Genomic DNA, 27,130 nt, shown 5'->3' on the forward strand with positions numbered 1-27,130 from the left:
TATCTGGCCAAAAAAAGCCAGGCCTGGGTGAGTTCAAGGCATGGGCAGGCATTCCAAGCAGTCATTTATAGTAAAGCTGAAATTAAATTTTATGCTTTTGTGGCAAGATGGCTCCCTATCTTAAGAGGAAATTAGACTGGGTTAATCATGCTAGCATCAATCACTTAGTGGAACCTCTCTCAGAAGAAAAAAGAAAAAAGGCTGAAGATGTGCCTCTGTGGTTAAGTACTTCTAACCTAAAGTCCCAGTTCCTCCCAATGTATATTAAAATTGGCTTGGGTGTGTGTGTGTGTGTGTGTGTGTGTGTGTGTGTGTGTACAGTTCTATGAATTTTAACACAGAAGTTTTTTTTTTTTTTTTAAACACATTTTAGTACATGTATAATGAGGTTATGTAACAGCTTCATTACCCAAACAACTCCTGGGTCCAAGTCCTCTCCAGATATCCTGCTCGCATTGGTAACTCTTGGCAACCACTGCTTTATTCTTCACCCATATTGGGTTCTCTCTTTGGGAGTGTCATGCAAGTGGAGCAACACTGTATATCACCTTTTAAGATCAGGTCCTTACATTAAAAATAAAAATCTTGAGCTTAATCCGAGTTGTTTGTATCAGTAGCTCATTCCTTTTTATTTATTTATTTATTCTTTTACTGGGAATTGAACTCAGGGGCATTCAACCACTGAACCACATCTCCAGCCCTATTTGGTATTTTATTTAGAGACAGGGTCTCACTGAGTTGCTCAGCACCTCACTATTTCTGAGGCTGGCTTTAAATTTGCCATCCTTCTGCCTTAGCCTCCTGAGCTGCTGGGATTTTAGGCCTGCACCACTGCACCCAGCTTGATTCCTTTTTATTGCTGAATGTTATTTTGTTTTATGAATTTGTCACAGTTTTCTGTTTGTTTGTTTGTCTTTGTTTTAAGTTTCATTTGCCTCCCAGAGGAAATTTGGGTTGTTACAGCTTTTGGCAATTATTTATACAGATGAAATCAACATTTGCTTACAGGTTTTTATTTGAAGGTAAGTTTTTCTTTCTCTAAAGTAGACATCCAAGAATACTTATTAAAAACACATGGTAAACATATTCTGAAATTTATAGAAACTTGGTAAAAAAAAATCTGAGGGTGTAGCTTGATGGCAGAGTACTTGCCTAATATACATAAAGCCTTGGATTGGATTGCCAGCACAGACAAAAAAAAATGAATAAAAACAAAAACAAAAAAATAGCTCATGAATTTCAGATTAGTGATTTCACAGAAAGAGGAAAGAGGGAGTCATTATTTAAGGGAAATGAGATGTTAGGAAATGATGGAGAAGTTTGCAAATAGAGAGAGATCATAGTTGTATAACATTGTGAATGCAATAAACACCATCCATTTGTTCACTTTAAAATGGTTTTTTTGTAACTGGGTGTGGTGGCACATGTTTATAAACCCAGCACATCTGGAGACTGAGGCAGGAAGATTGCAAGTTCAAGGTTAGCCTAAGCAACTTAGTGAGGCCTTTAGCAATTCTGCCAGATCCTGTCTGCAGAAAAAAATAAAATTGGCTGGCAATGTGGCTCAGTGGTTAAGTGCCTCTATGTTTAATCTCTGGTACCAAAAATAAAAATTAAAAAAAAAGAAAAAGAAAAGAGGAAAAAAAAGTTAATTATGTTATATGAATTACACTTCAATAAAATAAAACCACATTATTCTAACAAGAACTGCAGATTATACTTAATGGTTATGTCTCTCAACTTTCTTTTATATAAAACAAACTCTCCTCATGCCAACCACTTTATTTTCTTGACATTGATTTTTGTTAATTAATCTTTTAAAAAATAGTGTTCAGGGTTGTGGCTCAGTGGTAGAACGCTTGCCTAGCATGCACAAGGCACTGGGTTCGATTCCCAGGCACCACATAAATAAATAAATAAACAAATAAAATAAATGTATTGCTAAATAAGTAAATAAATGACAGTGGAATGCAATACAATTCTTATTACACATATCCAGTACATTTTTTTGTATCTCTGGTTGTGTATAAAATATGTTGACACCAATTCATGTCTTCATACATGTACTTTGGATAATGATATCCATCACATTCCACAATTCCTGCTAGTCCTGTTCCCCTCTCTCTCCCTCCCACTTCTCTTGAAATTGACCTTAAAGAGAGACTGGACCAGTTTTCCTTTGGAAATTGTGCTTTGTTTTCTTTTCTTATTTAACTCTCTCCCTCTTCCTTTGACCTTGTCATCTACTTAGGTGAATCATTTTGGACAAGGACGTTTTGGGGCCATGTGGGGCACTCCATGCAGCATCTCATCAGGAAGCACCTTATGTGGGCACCCTATGACTTTTGATGCAAAGTTGATCACTAGATTATGACAAGGGAGGCCATATCACTTTGCAGGCAATGTAATTGTTTCTCTTTGGCACAGGCCAGAAATTGGGGGTGGAACTCAAATCATGTGAACATCCAGTTTCCTAGAAGAATTCTAAATCTCTTCAACAGCGCTACCATGTAAATTAATAAATGCAACTGATAAGTAAGGTTTCAGCTCCCTGAAACCTTACTCAATAATTTGCCCAGCAGGTGTGATGGCACACATCTGTAATCCTTGTGGCTCAGATGCTGAGGCAGGAGGATTGCAAGTTCAACACCAGCCTCAGCAACAAAGCAAGGCCCTAAGCAACTCAGTGAGACTGTGTCTCTAAACAAAATTTTTAAAAAAATGGCTGAGGGTGTGGCTCAGTGTTTCAGGACCCTGGGTTTTATGCTTGGTACCCAAAAATAAAACTTAAAATTAAAAAAAATAATAATAATTTGCCCAAAGCACAGAGAATTGAGAATTTGAGATTCTTACTTGTACTGTTTTTCTTCTGTTTAATTTTCTTTTAGTAAGCTCCATCTGTTTACTTCACAGGGCAGACACAGTGTTCCTTTCTGAATGCAGGCATTCCTGGAGGACCCTGCCCAAAGCATAGACCTCTGAAGGCTCCAGACACAGCCTGAGACCCTGAGGGGCTGACAGTGGCTGGGGAGAAGGGACTCCCTCAATGGGCATGATGGTAAAATCCCCTTTCCTCCCCCATCCTTCTCTTCTAGACTTGTGAATCCAGCAAGAAAATCTGACCATATTCTCTCTAAGAGTGGGGGAATATAAGAAAAAAGTTCTCACATCTGTTGAGAATTAATCTGTGAACTATTTAACCAAACGTTGGCTTATTCTGTCCTTGGATAAGGTGGATCCAGCAAAAAGATGAGAAAATTGGGAGGCTATTCTTTTAAATTACATCAGAAACGGGCTTGTTTCTACTGCAGAGCTCAAAGGGTTCTGTCTGAGAAATCACATTACCATCAGCTCACTCAAAGACAAAATTGAGTGCTTTCTTCTGACTGGGAGTTCAGGTATTCACAGGGATAGACAGATGATATATAGATATAGATAGATGATATATAGATATATAGATATGTGGATATATACATATATAGATAGATAAGTAGATGGTTAGATAGATATAGATATAGATATAGACATAGATATATAGATATAGATATAGATATAGATAAAGCAAGAGGTATTTTAAAATAAAGTGCAAACATGGCAGGCTGTCTGACCTGAGCCAGGGCTATAGCAAGGATGATTATGGAAGAAGAAATGGTTTGTTTCACCATCACACAGAAGTTTCTAATGGTTCTTCTGCAGGGACATCACCTCTTATTTTTCCAGAGGCCCTGTGTGAAGACTTCCAGAGCTGTTGAGGACATCCAAGGCAATCCTTCCTGCCCCAGCCCCCACTTTGAGTACAGAATTTCTTCTTTCTTGGCAGGATGGGCCAGGAAGAATTCTAGACAGATAGGGCTGGCCAGCCAGCTTCCACTGGCAGATCAGAGTCATTACAAGGCCACCAGGCCTTGGACAGAAAAGTTGGGGTCCAGGCTTTGGATACTGCCAATGGACCCACCTTCTTTCCTGTTCCTCTTCTGATCACCAAAGATAGAAGCAGGTTCTATCTCCCTTTCCATGACACAGGTAAGCCCTCTTCCAGTCCCACCCAGGCTGCATGGGAGGTGTCATGAACACTAGAGGGAGTTGGAAGTCTTCCATGAATGCCTTCATTGACTCCAATAATAACCTCTTCTTTTTGTGCCTCAATTTCCACATGGGTCAAAGGAGCTGGATAAGATGATCTTCAAAGCCCTATCAACTCTGCACATAATAGTGTTTGTTCCTAAGATTTCCTGGATTTTTTTCTTGACATAGATTATTTTCAAGAAGCAATTTTCCCTTCTTCTCCCAGAAAAATCTTAGCCATATGTTTCTGATCTTTTCCACACCACCTTCTCTGGACTTGTCTCACTGAATCTTTGCTTTTTTTTCTCAAGTCCCTGGTGGCCAGAGCTAGTAAGGTCTTGTCTGCCTGCTCCCCAGGACCCACTTATCTTATATTCCCATGGAACACCTTCCCTGGTGAGGGAAAGACAATGGTGCCCCCTCTCTTTGAGCATTGGCTCAGTCCTGGGCCCCAGGCTGGGCTCTTTCATTTGGGTTTGTTAATTCATTAAATTTTGAAAGTATCTCAGAGCCACAGAGAAGTCAGTTCAGATGAGGAAACTGAGGCTCAGAAACCATGGCTTGTGCAATCTTCGAGATTAAGAAAAGGTGAAGCTGGGAATCCAACTGCATCTGTTTGGCCCTAAAGCCAGATTTTATCTTTTGCATCATGTAACCACCTGGCTTCTTCCTGGAGGAAATTCCTGTCTCAGGGACAGGGTGGCCAAATAGCAGAGAAGGCAGAGCACAGAGTGTTGCTCTGAAGAAACAAATACATCTCAGGTCAACAGGAAAGGGAAAAGGACACACTCAAGTCTCAGAAACTGGCAATAATCCACTTGAAGCCAAGGCTCCTGGCATGGGACATCACACCCAGTCTGCTCCCCACCAAGCTTTGTCAATCTGACTCTTTAGGAGGACTTTGTACCAAATTCTTCAAGAGCCCAAATGGCAGAGTGCAATGTGCCATCATTTCCATCACAGAGGAGCTGTGGGAATTTGGATAAGTTCCTCCCATGCTCAGAAACCTTGATTTATTTTCATGAGTAATGAGTGTGAGACTCTGCACCTATCTCAACAGATTATGGTGGGCAGCAAAACTGAACAGACTTCTCTGACTCAGATGTAAAAACATATTATTGTCTTTCACTTATGGCACCCACACATCTCAAACATCACCTGTAGTAATACCTGACAGATATTTTTTAATATCTACCTGTCACCAATGTTGAACAGTCCTTTAAAGATTCATGAGTATTTCCATACTTTCTAGTCTGTAATTCTCCCCACAGACCTCTCAGTAGGCAGAGCTGCTCCTGTCCTTGGCTGTAGTTCACAGATTTAGAAACTAAGGCCCATCATTTATGGTTCCCAGCTTGTTGAAGGGTTGACTTGGAGTTGGAGCCCTCTGTCAACATTTCTCCATCTTCTTGTCATTTGGAGAGAGCAGGCTAGTAATGACAACTCTACAGCCATCTGTGGTCCAGATGTGCCCAAGAACCTCCTCGACCCCGTGTCCCTCCACACCGGCCACGTGCCTGAGTTCAAAGCCAGCCTCAGGACTGAGCATGGAGGCTAGCACACAGGTAAGCCCTCCTGAGGCCACCAACATCCTGAGGGCTGCTGGTCTTCTTTCCTGTTTTTTTGTTCTTTTTTGGTGTGTGTACTGGGGACTGAACCCAGGGATGCTTCACCCCTAAGCCCCACCCCCAGCCCTATTTTTTATTTTATTTAGAGACAGAGTTTCACTGAATTGCTCAGGGCCTCATTAAGTTTCTGAGGCTGGCCTCCAAATTTTGAACCTCCTTCCTCAGCCTCCTGAGCTGCTGGGATGACAGAATATGCCACCATACCCAGCTCTGAGGATGCATGGATACCTGCAAATGTACCATGACCCCAACTTGAGTGGGACTCACCCCCAGAGCAGTAGCCTATATAGGCATCTTCTTCCACAGCACACTCACCAGTTTCCCTTCAGTTTCACCGGCTGGGCACAGTCCCTGGGGACATGACTGCTGGGAAACTGGCTGCAGAATTGGATGATTTGGAATTTGTTCCTCATTGTCGTGACCCCTCGCCAGCAAGGGAAAACACGACACAGGATTCTTCTTTCAGCAGTTTATTCAGGCCTTGATTCAAGTATCATCTTCTAGCGACCCCCCGCCGAGCGCCCAAGTATAGCCTAATAAAGCCTCCCGCATACCAATCTTAAGCTGCCACGTGGATCTTTCTCATAGGGTGGTCAGGGATTGCGTGCCAATTCTCCATAAAAGGAGTTGTTTATCATAGGCCACAGTGGAAGCCGGCACCATCTTCTAATGGCGGCCACGGTCTATTGGAAGGGCTCACCACAGTTCCCCCTTCCTTATTATAAAACAATGCAGGTGAAAGTAGAGGTCCTATCCCACTGTGCAGTAGTGGCTGCAGTGTATGGTTCAGTCCTAAGGAGGCGCCTTCCCCAGACCTGATCCCATATCAGCCGACGCCTTTTTTCGTAGGGCGGGGCGTGGACGTCAAACCCGCATGCAATAGGACATGCTTTCCTTGAGGTCCATTGAGGGATCACTCAAGTGCAGTGCCTTGCCTCGCATCCTGCATCGTGACGACGGCGAGAAGTAGGATAACACAGGTAGCCTGGTAGTAATGACAAAAATTAAGTTGGCAACACAATCCCTAAGCCCCAGAGGAAGGTATAGATTTTATAGCAGAGAAGAAACACCAGTCCTGAAACCCATCTGCGTGCAATGGTAACAAGACCTGCAGAGTGCAAAGGCTATTCAGCACTGGGAGAGCATAAAGAAGAGGGCATGTCAATCCCAGTGCAATGTGAAAATAACTTGGGGTGCAATGACCATGCCCAGAAATCACTGTTTAAGATGTGCAAGCCAGATTTGTGGAGAAATGCCATTTTCTAAGGCCGCAAGAGCTTGTACGATCATAGCCTTTTCTTGTGCATGGCGAGTTTTAAGGCGACAGAGAAGCCACAAACAAAGTACAACACCAAAGCAACACATTGCACCAAAAATGTCCACTCCCACCCATTCCTTAAAAAAGGAAAAGGCAGAGGATAGCCAACTGGTGAATTGACCCAAAGTCACTGGTTCGACACGGGTGCTATTCAAAACAGCAATCTGAGTTAGTTGAGACTGGATCAAGTTTTCTGCTTCCATGGACCAGGTTCCGGATAGATATTCCCCGATGATGCGGGAGGCATTCCTGGAATCATTAAATCTGACAGAGGTTATACATAAATGTGCATGTTGATCAATACAACCCAAATGTACTAGGTCAGACAATTCCTCAACTTGAGCTTGAAGCAGATCTATCCTTTGATTAGCAGCCAAAATCCCAGATAGAATGTGTTGATTAATTCTACTTTGAGATTCAAGTATGGTGGATGTTTGTTGAATAACCTGATTAATAGTGGCAGCAGTTTGAACCTGGATGGCCATGGCTATTCCAGCTGTAACTGCTGCAGCAGACACTGCCACAGCTGTCACTATAGCTGCCGTAATACCAAAATCTCTATGGCCTCTAATCAGTTCAACAATAGGAAATGACTCTGGATCCGCAGTAACCAGGATCGGGACAAAAGTTGGAATTTTCATAACCACTGCCATAGGCCAGGATCCATTCCAACACTCAGACAAGTAACAGGTAGTATTAGAACAATTAAGCATCCTCTGTGATGTAACATTAGCTAAAAGGAACAGAAACGGAGATTGGAGACAGACTGCTGCAGAGGGTAACGTTGCATTACTTAATAGTGCATTGTGTGAAATAGATTTGAGTCTCCTACCCCACCCCGAGTATTGGGTACTGCCAGAAACATTAAACAGCCAACTTTTGACTCCTCGTAATTGAGCCAAAGCGGAGATGTCGGCTGTGGCCCCCTTTTCATTGGAAATCAACCATTGAAACCAGGACCAACCCGCTCCTATAGAGGAATTATTGTTGGAAGAATTATACAAGTACCTTTTGAGAGAGGGGGAAAGGGAAAAACCTTTAGCGACCTGATGTTTCTCCCAAGAGTGATCTTGACAAGGTGTAAATATAGGAGGGAAGCCATACTCAGGGGTGCAATAAGGAGAAGCCTTAAAATGAGTGGCATTAGAGGTCTCATTAGAAGGAGACAACGGAATTAACACCTGGGAAGTAATGGCCAAAGTGGTTATATTTAACTTAGATGTATTTGTCGGGACTCTTCTTGTCAGGCGTTCTTGAACCCACATTGGCTCCGTCCGGTCCCGGCCCCCGGCGGTGCTCCGCTTTCTCCGCAGTGTGAGCCCGCTCCGCAGCAGTGCAGGCAGGTCCTTCAGCCGCGGCCGCAGCGACGCCAGCGGCTGCTTGCGCTCCGGCTCGCGGGCGCTGGGACTGCGGCGCAGAGCGCTGTCCGCCGCCGCCACCGCCGCGGCCAGGGCCGGGTTCTCGCACGGCGGCTGCATCTTGACTGAGCCCACCGCCATCCTCATGCCCAGACCGCGGCCGCGGCCCCGGCAGCTTCTCTCAAAAACATCTGCAAAGTGCTCTGCTTTACCTTAAGTCCTTTTGAACGTAGCAACCCATCTGGGGCCAACAAAATTGGGCTTGAAGAGGTAGCACCCATAATGTTTTTAGAGCTATAAAGAAAGTGAAAGTACAAAAGCCCCGCTCTCTCCTTATTTACAGGGGAGCGTCCTTTTTCCCGCTCTCTCTTTCTTTACCGAGGAGCGTCCCGCTATTAGCTTGCGGATTCCCACTTTACCTGGGAACTTACCGGTGCACCACCCTGACTGCTGAAAGTTCTGGATCCTGGGTTCGAGGAATATAATTCCCCGTACGGGCCACCAATTGTTGAGACCCCTCGCCGGCAAGGGAAAACACGACACAGGATTCTTCTTTCAGCAGTTTATTCAGGCCTTGATTCAAGTATCATCTTCTAGCGACCCCCCGCCGAGCGCCCAAGCATAGCCTAATAAAGCCTCCCGCATACCAATCTTAAGCCGCCACGTGGATCTTTCTCATAGGGTGGTCAGGGATTGCGCGCCAATTCTCCATAAAAGGAGTTGTTTATCACAGGCCACAGTGGAAGCTGGTGCCATCTTCTAATGGCGGCCACGGTCTATTGGAACGGCTCACCACACCTCATGGTCATAGGATGCTGGCTTATTTTTGTGTCTTCAATGACATTTTGAAACCAAGGTGGTTCAGAGTTCTTTACAAACATCCAGTCATGAATTCAACTTTATTAAGGCCAATTAATCCTGGATTCATTATAAATTTGCCCAGAGGAAGTTATTATACTTTCCCCTTTGATTGGAATTTGGGCTTTAAAGATGCTTTCAGGAGTGAAATGGAAATTTCTCTTTTCTCAGAGGGGACCTACCTTGCCAGCAATTGCCATTAACCCTGTGTGTTCCTCAGTGTGTCATACACCAAACTCTGATCAGACTGTCAGGCCTCCAGCTGAGCTCCCTGTCACCCCCAGAACTGAACAGATCTGCTAATGCCACACTGAATCAAAGGTGGAGGAAGTCTGACACAGTGGCAGAATCTCATCCCAGCAGGGCACAGTGGTGCTCGTCTGTCATCCAGGTGGCTCAGGAGGCTGAGGCAGGAGGATGGGCAAGCAAGTTGGAGGCCAGCCTCCACACCTTAGTAAGACAGTGACTCAAAATAAAAACACCAAAGAGAGCGAGGGATACAGCACAATAGTAGAGCATCCCTGGGTTCCCTCCCTAGGACCGCAATCAATGAGATAACCTGCCGCTGAATTTGGTTTACTAATACCAGATTTTTGTTTGAAATTTGGTGTCTATGTTCATGGGGATATTGACCTGGGTTTTTGTTTTGTTTTGTTTTTCTTTGTAGAATCTTTACCTGATACTGTTACCAAAATGATGCTGGCTTCATGGGAGCATATTAGAAAACATTTCTTCCTATTTATTTATTTATTTATTTGGTAAGAGTTTGAGATGCATTTGGTTTCATTCTTGGTTTTGGCACTGGGGTTTGAACCCAGGGGCTCTTAACCATAGAGCTCCATCCCAAGCCTTTTTTTTATATTTTATTAAGAGACATGGCCTCAGTGCCTGTGGTCTGCTGGCAGAGGCAGGGCAGGTGTGACTCCCAGGCCACGGAGTTCGTCCTGGAGGCCGAGGAGAACATGCTCTGCTCAAGGGCAACGGGCACAAGAAGAAGGAGTTAATCTAGGACGGGACATTGCATGACCTGTACATGGCCCACGCCAAGGCCCTGGGAACCAGTGGTCAGGGCTGTGCTGTCCTCCTGGAGGCCCTCTGGGAGGCTCAGCAACGAGTGACATGAGCTTTGGCATCTTTGTCCCAATGTCCAGATGCTGTCACAGCTGATCTCTGGGCGTTGTCTGCCCCTGGCCACCTGCCAACCTGCTGGGGGATGATCTCCACCCCGGGCTGGGGGTTCCTGGTGGGAGCCTTCAGAGGGCCCAGACAGCCTCACAGAGGCTCCAGTCTCTGCAGAGCAAGAGCCCCGAGTCCTCCAGCTCCCAGCTGGTGCTGCTCTGGGCCCCGCTGAACAGAGAGTCAGGTTTGCTCTTCATCCTGAAGGGGGCCTCCTCCTCCTCCCCTCCAGGAACGGGCTTTCTGCTGGGAATCTGGTTTTGCTTTTTGTCCCTGGGAGCTTTGACAAGGAGAGGCTAGAGACTCTTGGGATTGGAGTTTCTTCCTGGAGTTTTTTTTTTTTTTTTTTTTTGTACTGAAGCTTAAACCCCAGGGGTGCTTACCCATGGAACCCCGTCCGCAGCACTTTTTATATTTTATTTAGAGACAGGGTCTTGCTGAGTTGCTCAGGACCTCACTAAGTCTCTGAGGCTGACCTCCAACTTGTGATCCTCCTTTCTCAGCCTCCCAATTGTCAAGATTTTTAAAGACACGAGCCACCATGCACAACTCTGCTTGATTCTTACAGGACAGGGGAAACCTCGAGGGAATCCCTCTGAGTTCAGGAGCCCCTCATTTTTCCCAGGGGATCTGGAGTTGAGTGACATCAGGGATCCGCAGGAGGCAGGAGGATGGGCTTTGGTAGCTGCCTTAGAAAGTCCTCTCTCCTACAGGGGGGACAAGATGTCCTGTCCATGATGGGCCAGTTGTTGAAGCCAAAGAAGACAGAGATCACAGGGAGGATGCGTGGCAAACCCTGAGCCCAGAGCCGAGTTGAGGCCCTGCCTCTGACGTGCTCCTGGCTCTGAGCACCCCCCACTATGTGGCTCTGAGCACCCCCCACTATGTGGCTCTGAGTCTTCACTCCCTTAGAAGCTGTGGCCACACTGTGTGCTCTGGCCCCACTGAGGTCAGCATCTGCTTTCTTTGAGGTCACGGAATGGTGCCCACTTTGACACCAGGCAGTGAGTCTCCCTTGCTCCTTTGTGGACTTATTTGTTTTTTATGCTGGTGATTGAACTTGGGGGCCCTCGACCACTGAGCCCCGTCCCAGCACTTGTATTTTTTATTTAGAGATAGGGCCTGGCTGAGTTGCTTAGGCCCTTGCTAGGTTGCTGAGGCTGGCCTCCAACTTCTGATCCTCCTGCCTCAGCCTCCCGGGCTGCTGGGATGACAGGCATGTGCCATCGTGCCCAGCTCTTCCCCAATTTTATGTCCTTCTTGGGCCCATTACCACTTTACTCCCTGAAAATGTAAGTTCAACATGAATCCACTGTTGCCTTGAGGCCTAGCAGCAGCCTAAGCTTCCTCCATAAGTGGCCAAGAGCAGATCTGTCTCTGAACTGGATTCTGACAGCCCTGCGTCATGGCTCTGGGAGAGGACAGGCCTCACATCCCTGTTCTTTGGGAACAGCTCCATGACAGGGGGTGCTAGTTTGGAAGGTGAGGGCTGGGACCTGAGGCAGGTCTGCTGTTCTGCAGGGGCTGGTGGTTCTGGGGGCCGAGGCTGAGCTGGCTCTGACCCTCCTTGCTCAGGTTTCCTGGGAAGAGGATTCTAACTGCACTTGATGGAAAGTTAATTAACCTGAGCATTGTCATGCAAGGCCCCCAAAAGGGCTCCTTGACTGAGTGCAGCAGAGGAGAATTTGCATATGAAAACACATCTCTCTGGGGCTCCCAAGTGGGGTATCTTGGCATCATGCTCAGGGCTCTGTGGGGTGGCTCCTGGACACTGCACCCCACAGCTCCACAGAAGGCTTTTTGTGGCATTTTGGGGCGATGATGCCTGTTTTCTTTTTTTTTTTTAGATGGGGGCACAGGGATTCAACTCAGGGGTTCTTGTACCCTGAGCCCCGTCCACAGCTCTATTCTGTATTTTATTCAGAGACAGGGTCTCAACTGAGTTGCTCAGGGCCTTACTAAGTTGCTGAGGCTGGCCTCCAATTTGTGATCTTCCTGCCTCAACCTCCCATGCTGCTGGGGTTATATGCATGTGCCACCACACCTGGCATGATTTTTGTTTTCAAATGATGACACCAAACTTGGAATGGGTCCAGTACCCAGCCTGGGGTCAAAGAGCCAGTAGGAGAATCAGGCTGCAGGGTTGGGTCTGGAGGGAATTGAGGTGGTGAGAAGAGAGCAGGTGACATTTCCCTGCGCTGGCTGGGACCCTGTCCGAGGTGGGATCAACAAGATGGTAAACAAGTACATCAACCAGGGCATGGCTGAGATGGTCCCCAGCATGCTATTCATGGAGGAGGAGCACATGCTGGACTTCAAGGGCTTCACCTCCCTGCACCGAGCTCTGGAATCTTCCATCCCCCCATCATGATTTTTGCCTCCAACTGAGGCCACTGTGTAATCAGGTAAGTGCTGCCAGATGTCCCTGCTCCCCTGGTCTGACCCCACCATGATGTCACAAGTCAGGATGGGACAAAGGGAGCACATGTTGCCCCTGGGAGGAGACAGCAGGGGGACTAAAGGCCTCAGCTGCCCTATCCCTGATGGGGAGGATCTCCGCGGGCCTCTGAGGCTGGACATTCCTGTGGGGAGCAAAGGCCTGAGGAGGTGGGGCCACTCTGGTTACCTGAGTGTCAGCTCCCTCACAATGGCTCCCAGAGGCCAGCAGAGCCTGGTTCATCTTTAATGAGGACACTGATTGACATTGCACCTTGTCCCTTGTCATAGGTGGGAACACAGATTTGTCTCTGAATTTGTTCTCCTTAGCTCCCCATGACAGCAGCGTGCATCCTGCCACATCACCTACATGGGGTGTGACTTTCATTCCTGTGGCTGGCCCTGCTGTGGGGTGTCCCTGGTTGTGTTCCTATGTGAACATGAGAAAGTGATGTCCATTCATTCCCCTGTCTCTCTCAGTCCCTCCCCTTCCTTCCCTTTGTCTTATCCAATGAAATTCTCTTCTATTTTCCTCTATTGTGATTCAGCATCTGCATGTCAGAGAGGACACTCCACCTTTGGTTTTAGGAATTGGCTTACTTACTCAGCACATTCCTCTCCAGCTCCATCCATTGACCTTCAAATGCCATCATTTCATTTTTCTTTATGGCTGAGTAATATTCCACTGTGTATAGGGACCACAGTTTTTTTATCCATCCATCTGCTGAGGGGCACCTAAGCTGGTTCTGTAGCTTGGCTACTGTGAGTTGAGCTGCTTTAAACACTGAGGAGAATGCAAGTCTCTCCAGAAACAAAACCAGTAAGGACAGTGAGACCTTCCTAGAGACATAGTGGGGCCTCTGGCCCCTGCCTGACCTCAGCTTGCCTTTGAGTATAGCTGCTCCAGGCCGTGGGGACAGGGGGTTTGGTGCAGAATGGCTTGGACACATCTTTAGCACAGTGGCTCCACATGGATACATGCTCCCCCCCATTCTGGGGAGCCCTGCTCACAGCCCCCCCAGTGTCCCTGGCCTGGCCAGCAGGTGTCTACAGAGGATGCTGCTCTGTCCACCCTGAGCCCCAGAGAAAGCTCCACAGGAAGGTGGCTCTGACCCGAGAACCTGCCTGTGGGGATGGAGCCACGTGGTCTCAAGAATAGGACTCTAGTGCTTAGTCCTGGGGCCGTTGTCCAGCAGCACTGAGGGATGTGGCAGCTGCCCCCTGAGCCCAGGAGCAGGGGCTGTGACCTGGTGTCCAGGGAGCATGCAGCCCAGAGGCAGGCTGGGCAGTGACCAGGGCTGGACTGGGACAGGAGCTGGGGCTCCTGGCAAGTTGGGGTTGGGGCGGGGGCTTAGGAGTATCTGGGACATGGGCACACTGTGGGCGACTCCTGACCTGCTGCCCTCAGGCTGCTCCCAAGGGGACCTTCCAGCTCCCTGCCCCGCAGACCCACATCTGACCCCGGGGCTCATGAGGGACAGGGGGAGAAGGGACAGTGTTGGCTGAGGGCTTCTTCTCATGGCTTCCCACATGGGCCCTGGGGGGCACTGGGACGTCTTGATGTGCTGAGAGCCTGTGGGGCTGTCCTGACTCAGGGACCTGCCCAGGCCAAAGCCAGCAAGTGTCCACCCCAGCAACACCTGGATTCAAGGCCCATCCCCCACCTAATGCATTTAGATACAGAGTCTTGCTGAGCTGCTTATTTAGCACCTTGCTTTTGCTGAGGCTGGCCTCCAGCTACGATCCTCCTGCCTCAGCCTGCCAAGCTGCTGAGATGACAGGCTTGGGCCACTGCAGCATCCAGTCTTTTTAAAAACTCTTAGGTCGTGAGTCTGGATGACAGCCTTGGCCTCCTCGTTTCCTTCTGTGTGGGGCTAAGGAGGGAGCCCAGAAGCGCCATGCCAGGCCAGCTCCAGGCCATAGGCATCAGGCCGTAGGCAGTGGTGTGGCCTAGTCCCAGTGGGAGCCTGTGGCCCAGTCCCAGGTGGGGCTTTGAACAGCCCTCTGGAGATGCAGCTCCTAGACCCTGGAAAACTCCAGTAGCACTTAGTGTGGCCACAAAATCACAAAACTGCCACCACAGTTTGTTTTAGAATGCTGCCACCCCCATCCCCGTCAGCCATCCAAAGTCCCTCTGCTGCTGCGCCCCGTCCATCACCCGACCTCAGGCAGCAGGAGGCTGCTTTCTGTCCCTTAGCCTTCTGTGGCTGTGTGTGGGGTGTGACTGACAGGCTTCACCCCTGTCCTCCATGCCCTTGAATCCCCCGTGGCTAAGGAGCGCCCACTGCATGGGGCCTTCACCAGCTCAGGGATCTGGGCACTCATCAGCCCAAGCCCGTTGGGGGGGTTTGGCTGTGGGACTGACACTGCCGCAGACGTGTGGGGACCGCAGTTTCTTTCTTTTGGATCTGTGTGGAGGGGTGGAGCTGCTGTGTCACACGGCATCTCTGACCTTCCAAGGAACTGCCAGTAGGATGGCTTTATTGCCACACTCCTACCAGGAATGTCTGAGGGTCTTGGTTTTTCCACGTACCACTTGACATCTGTTACTGTCCACTGTATATGTCCTGGTGGGTGTGCGGTGGCCTCTAACTTGATTTGCATTTGCCAAGGGCCAGCGAGTCTGTATTTTTTGTGTTTTACTGGCAATTTGTATATCTTTGTAGAAATATATCTTTGTATCCTTGGCCATTTTTTATTATGTTATCTTTTTATTATTGAATTGTAAGTGCTCTTTACATAGTGTGGATACTAGACCATTTCCATGTGTTTGATTCATGAGTATTTTTTATTCTTTGAGTAGTCTTTTCAGTGTTGAACAGAGTCTTTGACATAAACGAGTTTTGAATTTTGATCTAAAGCTCCAGTTGATTGTGCTGGAGGTGTATGTGGCTCAGTGGTAGAGTGCTTGCCCAGCATGCCTAAGGCCCTGGGTTCCACATCCAGCATCACATACACATACACAGTTTATCTGCTTTTTCTTTTGTGTTTTTGGCCTCATATTTAAGATATCATTGTCCAGCAAGGAACAATGGCGCACACCTGTAATTCCAGAGGCTGAGGAGGCTGAGGAGGCTGAGGCAGGAGGATCATGAGTTGGAGGCCAACCTCAGCAAGGCCCTAAGCAACCCAGCGAGATCCTGTCTCTAAACAAAAATTAAAAAGGGCTGGATCTGTGGCTCTGTAGTGGAGTCTCCCAGCATCAAACAAAATCAACAAAGCAGGGGTTCTTTGGGGTCACCTGAGGATCAGTTTATTACCTGTCCCTGACTCTGCTTTCCTTGGGTCACCCCCTACCTCTCTGTGGCTGTCAGTGCCCCCTTCCCAGTTCCCAGTGTCCAGTGTCTTGTCTCAGACAAGCGTAGGTGACGGGACTCCTCTTGGCTTTCACAGGGGCACCGAGGATGTCCCCTCTCTCCACTGGATCCCCCTGGACCTGCTGGACCATGGGATGACCCTCTACACTATGCTCTGCTCCCCCGCAGGAGATGAAGCAGGTGCGCCCCTGCCGCTGTCCCCTCCCACCTTCACTTTGGGCCCCTCACCACCCTGGGCATCTCCTCTTACCCAGAGGCTCTGTCCCCTCGTCTGCAGGGTGGGTTGGTTACAGGGACATTGTCCAGTGTCCCAGAGCCTCTGTTCCCCTGGGTCTTGCCTGTTCTCACCTTTAACCCCCTTTGGTCAAGTTTGAGGGAGAGAATAAAAAACAGGGACCTGACAACAACCAGGGACTGAACCAGGGCCTTCAACTCAGAGCCCATCCCCAGCCCTGTTCTGCTTTGATTCAGAGACAGGGTGTCACTGAGCTACTCAGGGCCTCACTTTTGCTGAGACTGGCTTTGAATTCGTGATCCTCCTGCCCCAGCCTCCCAAGTGCCTGTTCTCTGAGCCCAGATGAAGGGCTTTGCTGGGGCACCTTGCAGCAGTGGTGGCCTGCATAGAGGGTCACTTCTTGGGGTGCTTGCTGGCCTGGTCACCTGGACCCCATCCTGATGGTCTTGCAGGGCCTATTCTGTTTGCAGGCCCCAGCATGCCCCGCCTCCCTGGATCCCTGGCTCTGACCCTCTGGACAGCTGGTGGGTGGGCTTGGACATAGATGTCCCAGCACCTCTTGCGATAGCTGCAGGGAGGACTGGGTGTCCCTAATCCCTGCATCTCCAACCCTGTAGTGTTTTGATGGCTTTAATTGAAGCCAGGGATCCTTGAGAGTTTGTTCACGAAGCTGCCAGAGTGAACAATCCCCATGGTGGATGAGGCGCCAGGCCCAGGTGATCTTGGCCACACCACACGCCACCTCATCGCCCCGGCCCTTATCACCCAGCACCCAAGGGACCAGTGACAGGTGTCACCATGACAGATGACACGGCCCTTCTGATGCTGTGTAGGCTGCCAGATTCTGGGGACACCTTCTGATTTATTGGACTGTCATGTTCACCTCACAAATAAAAATGGCTCCTCTCGGTCCCAGGCTGTGGAAAGAGGCTGGAGCCTCAGGGACCAGGGTTCTGGGACAGAGGGGGACATTGGGTACTCTTTAGTCAGTGAGCAGGACACTGGCCATGCAGCTGGTCCGGGTCCCCTGGAGGGTGCAGCCAACCTCCTGCTCCCCAGTCCAGCAGTACGACATGCTGTACAATGTCATTTTAAAGCACTGTATAAAGGAGACATTTGGGCCCTGTCACTTCTTCCCAACATAGACTTTTGGAGGGCTTTAAAAGGTGTCCCATATATTTATTCTATTTAATGGCTTATAATATCCACAGCATAGAAAAGAGAAAAAAATACCCGCAATATTAGTAAGAACTCCTGAAACATCTCAGGAACAACAGGTGTAGAAAGAGTCCGTGACTGAATTGAAACTCTTATTCCACTTCTGAATAAATTTTGAAAAAAAAAATATGTGTGTCTATATATATATATATATATATATATATATATATATATATATATACACACACACACACACACACACACACACACACTCATATACACACACACACATACACTGGATAGTTAGTGTACTACTCCCTTTCATAGCTGGATGATTAATTTCATACATACAATTAATGAATATTTGTATGAAAAAAATTAAAAAGCTTCTTATAAAACAAATACTGAAGGGCTTTCTAAAATGTTTCTTAACCAAGCCAGCCAATAAGTAGGCAGATACTTTGGTGGACGCTAGAAAAAAAAAAGTCAAAAGTAGAGTTCTGATGCCGTGTAGTGTCTCATTAGGAGTTAACACTTCTAACAATGGTAAAGTACCCACATTAAGAAGAACAGTAAGTACAAGTAGGGATGAGACAGGAATTCTTGAAACCTCAGAGAGGGGTGGGGAGATGCAACTCGAGAAGCCAGCAAGGGATGGATCCTTAAGGAGGCCTTTATCTCACAGGTAGAAAAGGATTGGGGCAGCTAAGTGACATGGTGAGGGGTGTGTTTTAGAATAATTGAGAAGGTAAAACATTGCCATGGATGGTAACATTAGATCAGATGCCTAAAGAGTGTCAGTACTTCATGTCCCTTTAGTGCCTGAATTTTTGCTTCAGACCAGGGTAAATTGTCAGAAGCAAGAATGAGAGCAGAGATTCCTTGCTGTTTTGTACATGTCTGTGTCCTCTTTGCCTAGAACAGAGCCTGGTACTATAGTTTTATTTTAAAATGTGAGGGGTTATGTTTCCATATATAAAACTAAATGAAGGCTGTGGTTTTTCATAGATGTAGAGTGTTCCCCTATTACACATAGGCATTGGGTTCAAGCCTAACCATCACATAAAAATAAAATAAATGTATTGTGTCCACCCACAACTAAGAAATAAATGTTTCAAAGAAAAAAAAAACCTAAATGATAATACTGTCAAAATAGATGTCCTGCCCCATCCACACCAAACTGCCTTTCAGAGAATCATGAAGCTGGACCAGCCTGAGAGGCAGACATCACATCGTGTTCTACTTTACAGATTTAGGGAGTTCTCCAAAGTTGCCCCAAGAAAGGGTTAAGGCCTCCTCCCCCATCTAAGTTTTTTTCACTGCCTAGGTGCTAGAAAACACTTCCTGTGCCTGAGTGAGTGAGTGAAGTGGGCTGTGTTATCAAAACTAGGCTCTAGCAACTTATGGCTGCATCACAGTCTTACCCTCTCTGGACCTCCAGGTCTCAGTATGTACACAGCAGGCACTAAGTGAAGTCTCTGTGAAAATGCCAGTAAAATTTTTGTTCCCCCAAAACAAAGTGTCTCAGGTGATATCCCCAGGATCTCTGCCAGAAACCCAATGGAACCCAGTCATCCTGAAATATGGAAAGTGCACACCATCCCATGAGAGGTAGAAACCAAGAAAGGCTGTGCTGTGGAATCTTCAGCCTCCCACCATTGCCTCAGTGTGTAAGAGGGAAACCTGAGACCCCCAATGGAACAGACCCTGAGGTCACATTTCTATCTCAGAGGCCAAAGATCCTGCTTCCCCACTGGGTCTACAGTGTCTCCTAACAGAATTTCCAGATGCCTCACCTGACTCCATTTGCCTCCTGTGGACACACCCACCATGCCCTCTGCTCCTGCACCACTGCACCTCCTGGTTCCTAGGCTGTGCTCACCTAAGGAGTGCTGGATGGGGTGCTGCCTCCCACATGCTTCCCCTGTCTCCTCCCCACCCACTGTTGGGTGGGCTCCACTCACTCAGCCTGACTCTGCCTCACCAGCTCTGCCCAACATTCAAGCCCCACTAGGTCCTCTCTACTTTATTTCAATGGGCTCCACGCAACATCTTGCCTCTTACCTGCTCTCTTATGCAGAGCCACGCCCACTCCATCCACTTGATCCTCTGCATTCTGTCCACGTAGCTAAGCCTCCATTGACATATTTAACACTCTTGGATTGCAGGTTTTTCCCCCTCCAGCTCTGGAATATTTGCAGTCTGGCTTGGCCCAATTCCACCAACATCCACTAACATAAAAAATGTCTCTCCTCTTCTTCATTAGCCATGCTTGTCCATCAAGTTCACTCCTACACCAGCCTCCCTGTGTCACCTGGCCTCTCAACTGCTCCTTGAAAACTCTATATGAAATGAAAAAATGGGATCTTGCAGAGATGCCCATGTTTGTGACATCACTGAGTCTAAGGGACAATTACCTTTGGGCTCTGGTCACCTTTGAACCCCACATCATAATGTTTGACCTTGAACAACTCTGCTAACCTAAATCAGAGTATCTCCATTTACAAAATTCAGCTGATGATAATACTGTATTTGCATAACCGTGAGCATGTTTTCAACACTATCTGTGTATTATGGATGCAGAAGAGGCACTGGCAAGCAACTAGCAAGGTCCATGCCCTATATGTGAAAGAGCCCAGCCAGAATTTAAAAAGCATGTTTGCAAAGGATATGGCCTTCTGCTTTTCTTTAGCCCTGTGGCCTTAAGCACATTCTCTTACCCTTTCAGCACAGGATGGGCACAGCTACTTGGCAAACAAGAGTCATCTGTGATCTCTTCTCCAGCCAGCTGGGGCATCTCAGAATAAGGGAGCATAAGTGTCTGATCATGGCCATCTTTCTCAAGGTTGAGTCTCAGAAGAAAAGCCTCTTTATAATGACTTAGGTATAATTATTGTTTATTCTGACACCCTGACTCAATGCTGTAGAGATAGGGCAGCAGTTGGGGACTTGGGTTTCAAGCTCCAGAAACTGAACTGGGTGCTTTTAAAAAAATGCTCTACATGACACTGGGAAGGTCAAGGGAACCTGATGGCAAAATTCAATAAAACCAGGAGCTGGGTTTTGCCAGGTGATCTCAGTGTCCAAAACCCCTTTATAGTCTTTCCTGGACCCCACTGCTATATGAGCACACTGGGAGCCTTTCTTCTGTTGCTTTGGTGCTGCTCAGATTCTTAGTCTTCAGAGAAGGGGTCTGGTTGGCTGGGTATAGTTATTGGCTGAGAGTATGAATTCTTCACATTAAAGTAGGTATTGAAGGATGAGTTGAGGTATGCTAAAGAACAAATGGAAGGACATTATAGGTAAGAACACCATTTGTGACCTCACAATGAAATTTGTGTCTTCTCAGAATCACACAACCACACCATGCCAGGTGCTTTTCTCATCATGTCACTCAATGTCCACAAACCTTTCAAAAATAGTGCCATATTTTGGGAAACTATTTGCATTGTTCTACAAGAATACTAAAGGCTCCTATAAAGAATTCAAAATATACAGTAGAATACTGAAAAACTGGCCAAAGAGTGGGAATCTTGCCAAAACCCAGTGCCCCAAACACCAGAATTAACATTAGGTAGTATCATTTCTCAGGCCTTTTTAGTCACATAGATTGGAGGGTAAATAAAAAAGCAAGGGTGGGTAGAAAGAATTTGATTAAAATGGGGTTAAATGTGGGCTGGTTTGTGGCTCACTGGGAGAGTGCTTGCCTAGTGCACATGAGGTGCTGGCTTATATCATCAACGCCACATAAAAATAAAAAATAAATAAAATAATGCCGAAAATTATAAAAAAGTCATTAAATATGAAAATAAACCATTTTCTCTTGAATTTAAGGAAAAAGAAAACAAAATCACTAAAAGAGAAGTAGTTGCTAACATGACATATTTATTTTGTGACCAAAGTGCTTGTTTGATATAAGAATACACTTATATTGTGTTTAACAATGTGTCTCAAAAGTTAAAAAAATAACATTAAAAAAATCTGAAGATGAGGCTCAGTGGTATGTGCCCCTAGATTCAAACCCTTGTACAAAAAAAGAAAAAAGAAAAAAAATTGTAGTTCCTTTTTCTTATGTTACATATTGCAATTTTAGCATTCATTTTCACCTATAGTGGAGGCTGTTAAAAGTCAGTTTCTCACACATATGTCCATTTCCACACCTGACATTTTGCTGTCAGGCTATTGTTTTATGTCAAGGTCTATACTTTATCTGCCACCTCACTTTAATTGAATTTTTTTTTTTCAAATCCTAGGTTTCTCTGGAGGCAGTTTTCATCTTCAGTCCTTGGACCCTGGCTTTTTCCTTCTGTGTTCATTTAGATTCAAGTCTTTTTTGGAGAAGATCCACTTCAAAAAATGGGAACAGTAAGGCTTGCTTAAAATCACTTTCCCAATGGCCCATCAGTGCATGAATTGAGATTGGGACCAGTGTTAGCCTGTTGTGGAACAGTTCTCAGGAGAGCCATGGGAGCCCTGAGATTTTGGACTTGAGTGTTGGCATCAAAAGAAAAGATACTCACTCTCTGAGAACATTCTGGGGCAGGTGAGAGATCCTGGAAATGACTCAGGCCTAACTCTGCCCCAAGGGCTCAGATTAGGTAAAGGCAAGGTTTTGTCTTGTACTTTCTTTCCATCCCCAGAGACCTGAATAATAATTGGTGAAAAAGATGGCTGGTTCTCTTGGCATACATTATTCCTGTACCTAAGGACAATGAACAGAAAGTAAAAAAAAAAAAAGAAAAGAAAAATCAATGCATCTCTCTTTCCACTACTAGAAAAAATATACCCATAAAATACTGAAAAAAATTTCCTTTTACTTGAAAGTCAAAGAAGCCCAGTGGTTGGTTGGAATTCTGGGCTGCTATGGCTATCCAGCTATGCCATCATGCCCCAGAACCCTTTCTGTTTTTCATTTTGCAATCTATTCAATACAGCAATCAGGGGAAAAGGAAGAAGGAAAAAACAAAGATCTAGAGGCCCAGTTGCTTCCACTAATATCTCATTGGCCAGCACAGAATTATAGAGACCCCTACCTGCAAAGAATATTGGGGAATACACTTTGCTTTTACTTTTAGTTTGGGATTGGTTCTGTTTTTGGTTGTGGGGACTAAACCTGGATTGCTTAAGCACTGAACAACCATCCCCAACCCTTTTTATAGTTTAGAGACAGCGTCTCTCTAAGATTTTTAGGGCCTCACTACATTGCTGAAGCTGTCCTTAGACTTGGGAGCCCCCTGCCTCAGTCTCTATAGTCACTGGGATTATAGGCATGTGACACCAGGCCTGCCTGGCTTTTTTTTTTTTTTACATGCTGGAGTTGGATCCTGGGAGGCCATCCTTACACATGATTTGAGTTACCTCCCTGCCTGGGTAAGAGGTGCTTAAACACTGCCTGTGTTAAAAAGCCTTCCCCACGATTTCCTAGTCCAAGGGCTTGTCCGTGCTGAGCAGTGCCTGGCCACTGACCTGAAGACCCAATTTCCGGCCCTGAACTTGGGATGCTGCCCCCCTTATCCTTCATTGGATGGGATTTTCCCTTGAATATTTTGTTCCCCAATAAAAGCTCACTCCCTGGCATGCTCTCACTCTCTCGCTAGTCTCTTCCATAAACCTCGCCACCATTTTAGGTGGCTGGAGGCGGGAACTAGGAGAAGCTGTCTTGGAGCTGTGCTAAAGGTAATGAGAGTCTCTTTAATTTAAAACTCACTAGCAATTTCTTATGCACCAAATCTTCTTTCATGAAGCTCACGCAGGTCACGTGGCAGAGGAACCTAGAGCCAGTCACATGGGAAACATTCGTTTTACTACTGAACTGAACTTTCAGCCCTAAGCCTGTCATTTTGAATTATTAGAAACCCATTTTATAAAATGTAAGGTCCCAGTGAAATTAATTAGTGATACCTGGACCTGGACCTTAACAACCAGTTGTGCTCGGGTGGCTTAGTGCAGGCTCAGTGCATAGTCACACGGTGGCATGAAAGAATGGGCATCAAGTGAGGAATGGGTCCTCATGGGCTGTTAAAGGAGAAATGCTGGATAGGTGGCCAGGCTGAGATATTGTTATTTCATATGTGTTAGTGTGGTCATCCCAGATAGAGAAGGGGTACAGGGTGAGTGCATTTGGGTGGTTACCCAATGAGATACATCACCAGTTTTTTAAATATTTTTCATTGTTGATAGATCTTTATTTTGTTTATTTATATGTGGTTTTGAGAATCAAACCCAGTGCCTCACACATGCCATGCAATTCAATTGAGCTACCACTGAACCACAGGCCCAGCCTCATCCCTATCACCTTTTATTTATTTATTTGATTTGGCCCTTCTGGGATTGAACTCTTGGATACTCCACCACTGAGCAATATCACCAGCCTCATTTTGTATTTTATTTAGAGTCTCACTAATTTTCTTAGTTCATCACCATTGTTGAGACTGACTATGAACTCTTGATCCTTCTGCCTCAGCCTCTTGAGCAACTGGGATTACAGGTGTGTGCCACTGTGTGTGGGTCCCCTTTTCTTTCTTGTTTTTTTTATTATTATTTTGATAAAGGGTTAAATTATTTCTCAGGAACTCACTAAGTTAATGAGGCTGGCTTTGAACTCTCAATATTCCTGCCTCAGCCTCCACATCCAGTGGAATGAAAGTCCTGTGCCACTGAGCAAACTCTAATACAATTTTTAAAGTTATTTATTCCATGGTAACATGGATCTATTTAAACTTACAATCAAAAAACATACATATAATATATTCACTTATTATAAATAAATTTTTAAGAATTAGCATATGCCATTTTTATAAAAATAGATGTCACAAAAATTACTCCCATTGACCAAATGTGACCCATAAAATCTTGAAAACATGGATATTTGATTTATATATTTTTATTCTTTTTCCAGATTTATTATTATAGACAAGTTCAAAACACTGAATGAGTGAATGCAAAGAATTATGCCAATTTGCAAAATTATTAATTGAGGATAATATTTTTTTCCTAAAAATGACATTTATTTTCCCACAAATACTGCATGTGGCATTTATGTGTTAAAGCTAAAAAGTTGATTACACAGAAACTGAAACAGAAATGCTTCCCAGATTTATGATAAGAATGAGAAAGAGATTGATTGTGTGTAAGGAGTGCCAAAATCAGTTAAGACCAGAAAGTAACTCTTAGGTTTTATGGCACAATAAGGTGATTACGTTCTATAATAACTTCTTAAACAAATCAAAATAGCCAGAAATTTGCAGGTTCCAAACAAAGAATAATAATTTTAATTAGATGAAAATTATCCTGGTCTGATAATTACACACTATATACACATGTTGAGTTACAATAATGGGTCTCATATCCAAGTACAAATAGTAGATTCCAGTTAAAAATTAAAATAAACAGAATTCAACCCTTTGATGTTTTAACCAAATATCTACATCACCTCAGATTTTAAAATGGTATCCTATGTTCATAAATGTTTTACTATTTTGGTTTTTCTTACTATCCTGTCTTTTATATCTAAAAGGTCTAAAGAGTCATGGAACGATTTAGCCTCATCCACATGTGCTGGGAGCCATTAGCCAAGTAGGTATGACAATTTCCTTGCCAGCGTACCCCATGTTGCAGTGACATTGAATGTAGGTGACCTTGCTCAAGGACCAGGGCGGATTAGGGTGTTCCTGGTTTAGGATAATCGGGTTTAGGGAGTTCCAGGTTTAAGATTATTCCTGCTGGGAATAGGGGGTATCATGCTGCCTGAGTTCCCCTTGAGTTCTCACGGGATTCAGACAGTATATTTTGGGAGAGAGAAGCCCAGAGAACGTGGATTTCGGCAGAGAATGTGGATTTGGGCAGAGAACGTGGATTTCCCCAGAACGTGATTGTAGACGGCTGGTGTGAGTTGGGGAATAAAGAGTTGCTGTTTGAATCTACAGGTTGTGTGGTGGCTCGTGATTGTGTGCCCAGCCGGACTGCGGCATTTGTGCCCAGCCAGACTGTGGCATTCATTAGCCCAATGTCTCCCTCTACGGCATCATGGGCAAATACCCGGTATTCTATTCCTTTGATACCTACTTTTGTTAAACCCTACTCCTATGGGGCAATTCCTTTTAAAATGTCCTGTTTTTTCACAATCATAGCATGTTTTTGGCCTGGCATCTAAAGCCTGTTGTACTGCAGCTGCCAAGACTTGCCCTTGTTCATTAATATCTCTACATAATTTAATATATGTGTTTAAATCTTCATGTCTCCATGGTCTAATAACTTCTCTGCAGCAATGATTTGCTTGGTCATAAGCCAGTTGTTTTATTAATGGCATTGCTTGTTCTGTATCCCCAAAAATGTTGGCAGCCGTTTGAATTAGCCTATCTACAAAGTCAGCATAAGGTTCATTAGCTCTCTGTATTACCTTAGATAGCTGACCTTGTAAATCTCCATGTCCTTGTAAAGTCTTCCATGCCCTAACTGCGTCTGCAGCAATTTGTGCATATATAGCAGGATCATATTCAATTTGTTGCCGTTGACCCTCATAAGGTCCTTTTCCTAACAACATATCTAGATTTATTTGAGGGTAACCGGCTGCTGCATTTCGCCTAGCTGTCTCCGCACAAAATTCCTCATTGGCAACCTTCCATAACAAATATTGTCTTCCATTTAGTACAGATTTACACATGCTAGCCCAATCTGCTGGCATCATGTCCAAGTTAGTAATGGACTCGACCATGCTTACCGTGAAGGGAGCTTGGGGACCATAGGTTGTTACAGCCTCCTTTAACTGCTTCACTGTTTTAAAATCTAAAGCATGGTGAATTCGATGCCCTCCTGCCTGTTCAACTACAGGGCATGCTAATCTTTGAGGTCCTGTCTCAGGATCCCATTTATCAACTACGGGGTTTGAGGGCCACTCAGCTGTCTCCATCGGTGGGGCTGTTGGTTGAATTATACCCTCTTGTGATAAAACGGAGTTAGTAACAGCCTCCTGTTGTGGCCTTTTTCCTAACAACCCCTTTTCCTTTAAATTTTCTTCCTCTGTCTGACTAGCTCAAGAGACCTTCTCTTTTGCTTGATCTAAAATGTCTTTCTCCATGGTCTGAACCTCTAACAATTTACTTAACATCTTTTTGGTTTGTTTTTTACTAATTTCTAATCTACTATAAAGATAATGCAACCCAATAAGATAACACAAAACAAAACTGAAACTGAATGAAACAAAAACGGAATAAAAAATTGTTGTATCAATTTTCTCTTCCTCAGGGCCAACAAACTTCAAACCTTTAGTCAACTATTTTTTCCAGTTTGCCTGAGAAATTTCTAGGGATAGGCAGCTTGAAACAAAAACAAGATAAATCAAAACAAGAACGCTGGTGCTGATAACGCCAAGGTCGCGGGTTCATTCCCCGTACGGGCCACCAAATGCCGCAGTCTGGCTGGGCACACAATCACGAGCCACCACACAGCTTGTAGATTCAAACAGCAACTCTTTATTCCCGAACTCACACCAGCCGTCTACAATCACGTTCTGGGGAAATCCACGTTCTCTGCCCAAATCCACGTTCTCTGCCGAAATCCACGTTCTCTGGGCTTCTCTCTCC

The 27,130-nt window shown here is 45.7% G+C and overlaps 1 pseudogene; it reads left to right on the forward strand.

Annotated features, from left to right (window-relative positions):
- Window positions 1-10,102: 10,102 nt before the first annotated feature.
- LOC124080360 (ruvB-like 1) lies at window positions 10,103-16,336 on the forward strand (annotated as a pseudogene).
- Window positions 16,337-27,130: the final 10,794 nt, after the last annotated feature.

Source organism: Marmota monax, unplaced genomic scaffold (assembly GCF_021218885.2).
Source record: "Marmota monax isolate L192 unplaced genomic scaffold, Marmota_monax_Labrador192_F-V1.1 WCK01_AAM20220418_F8-fsc01560, whole genome shotgun sequence".
Taxonomy (NCBI): Eukaryota; Metazoa; Chordata; class Mammalia; order Rodentia; family Sciuridae; genus Marmota; species Marmota monax.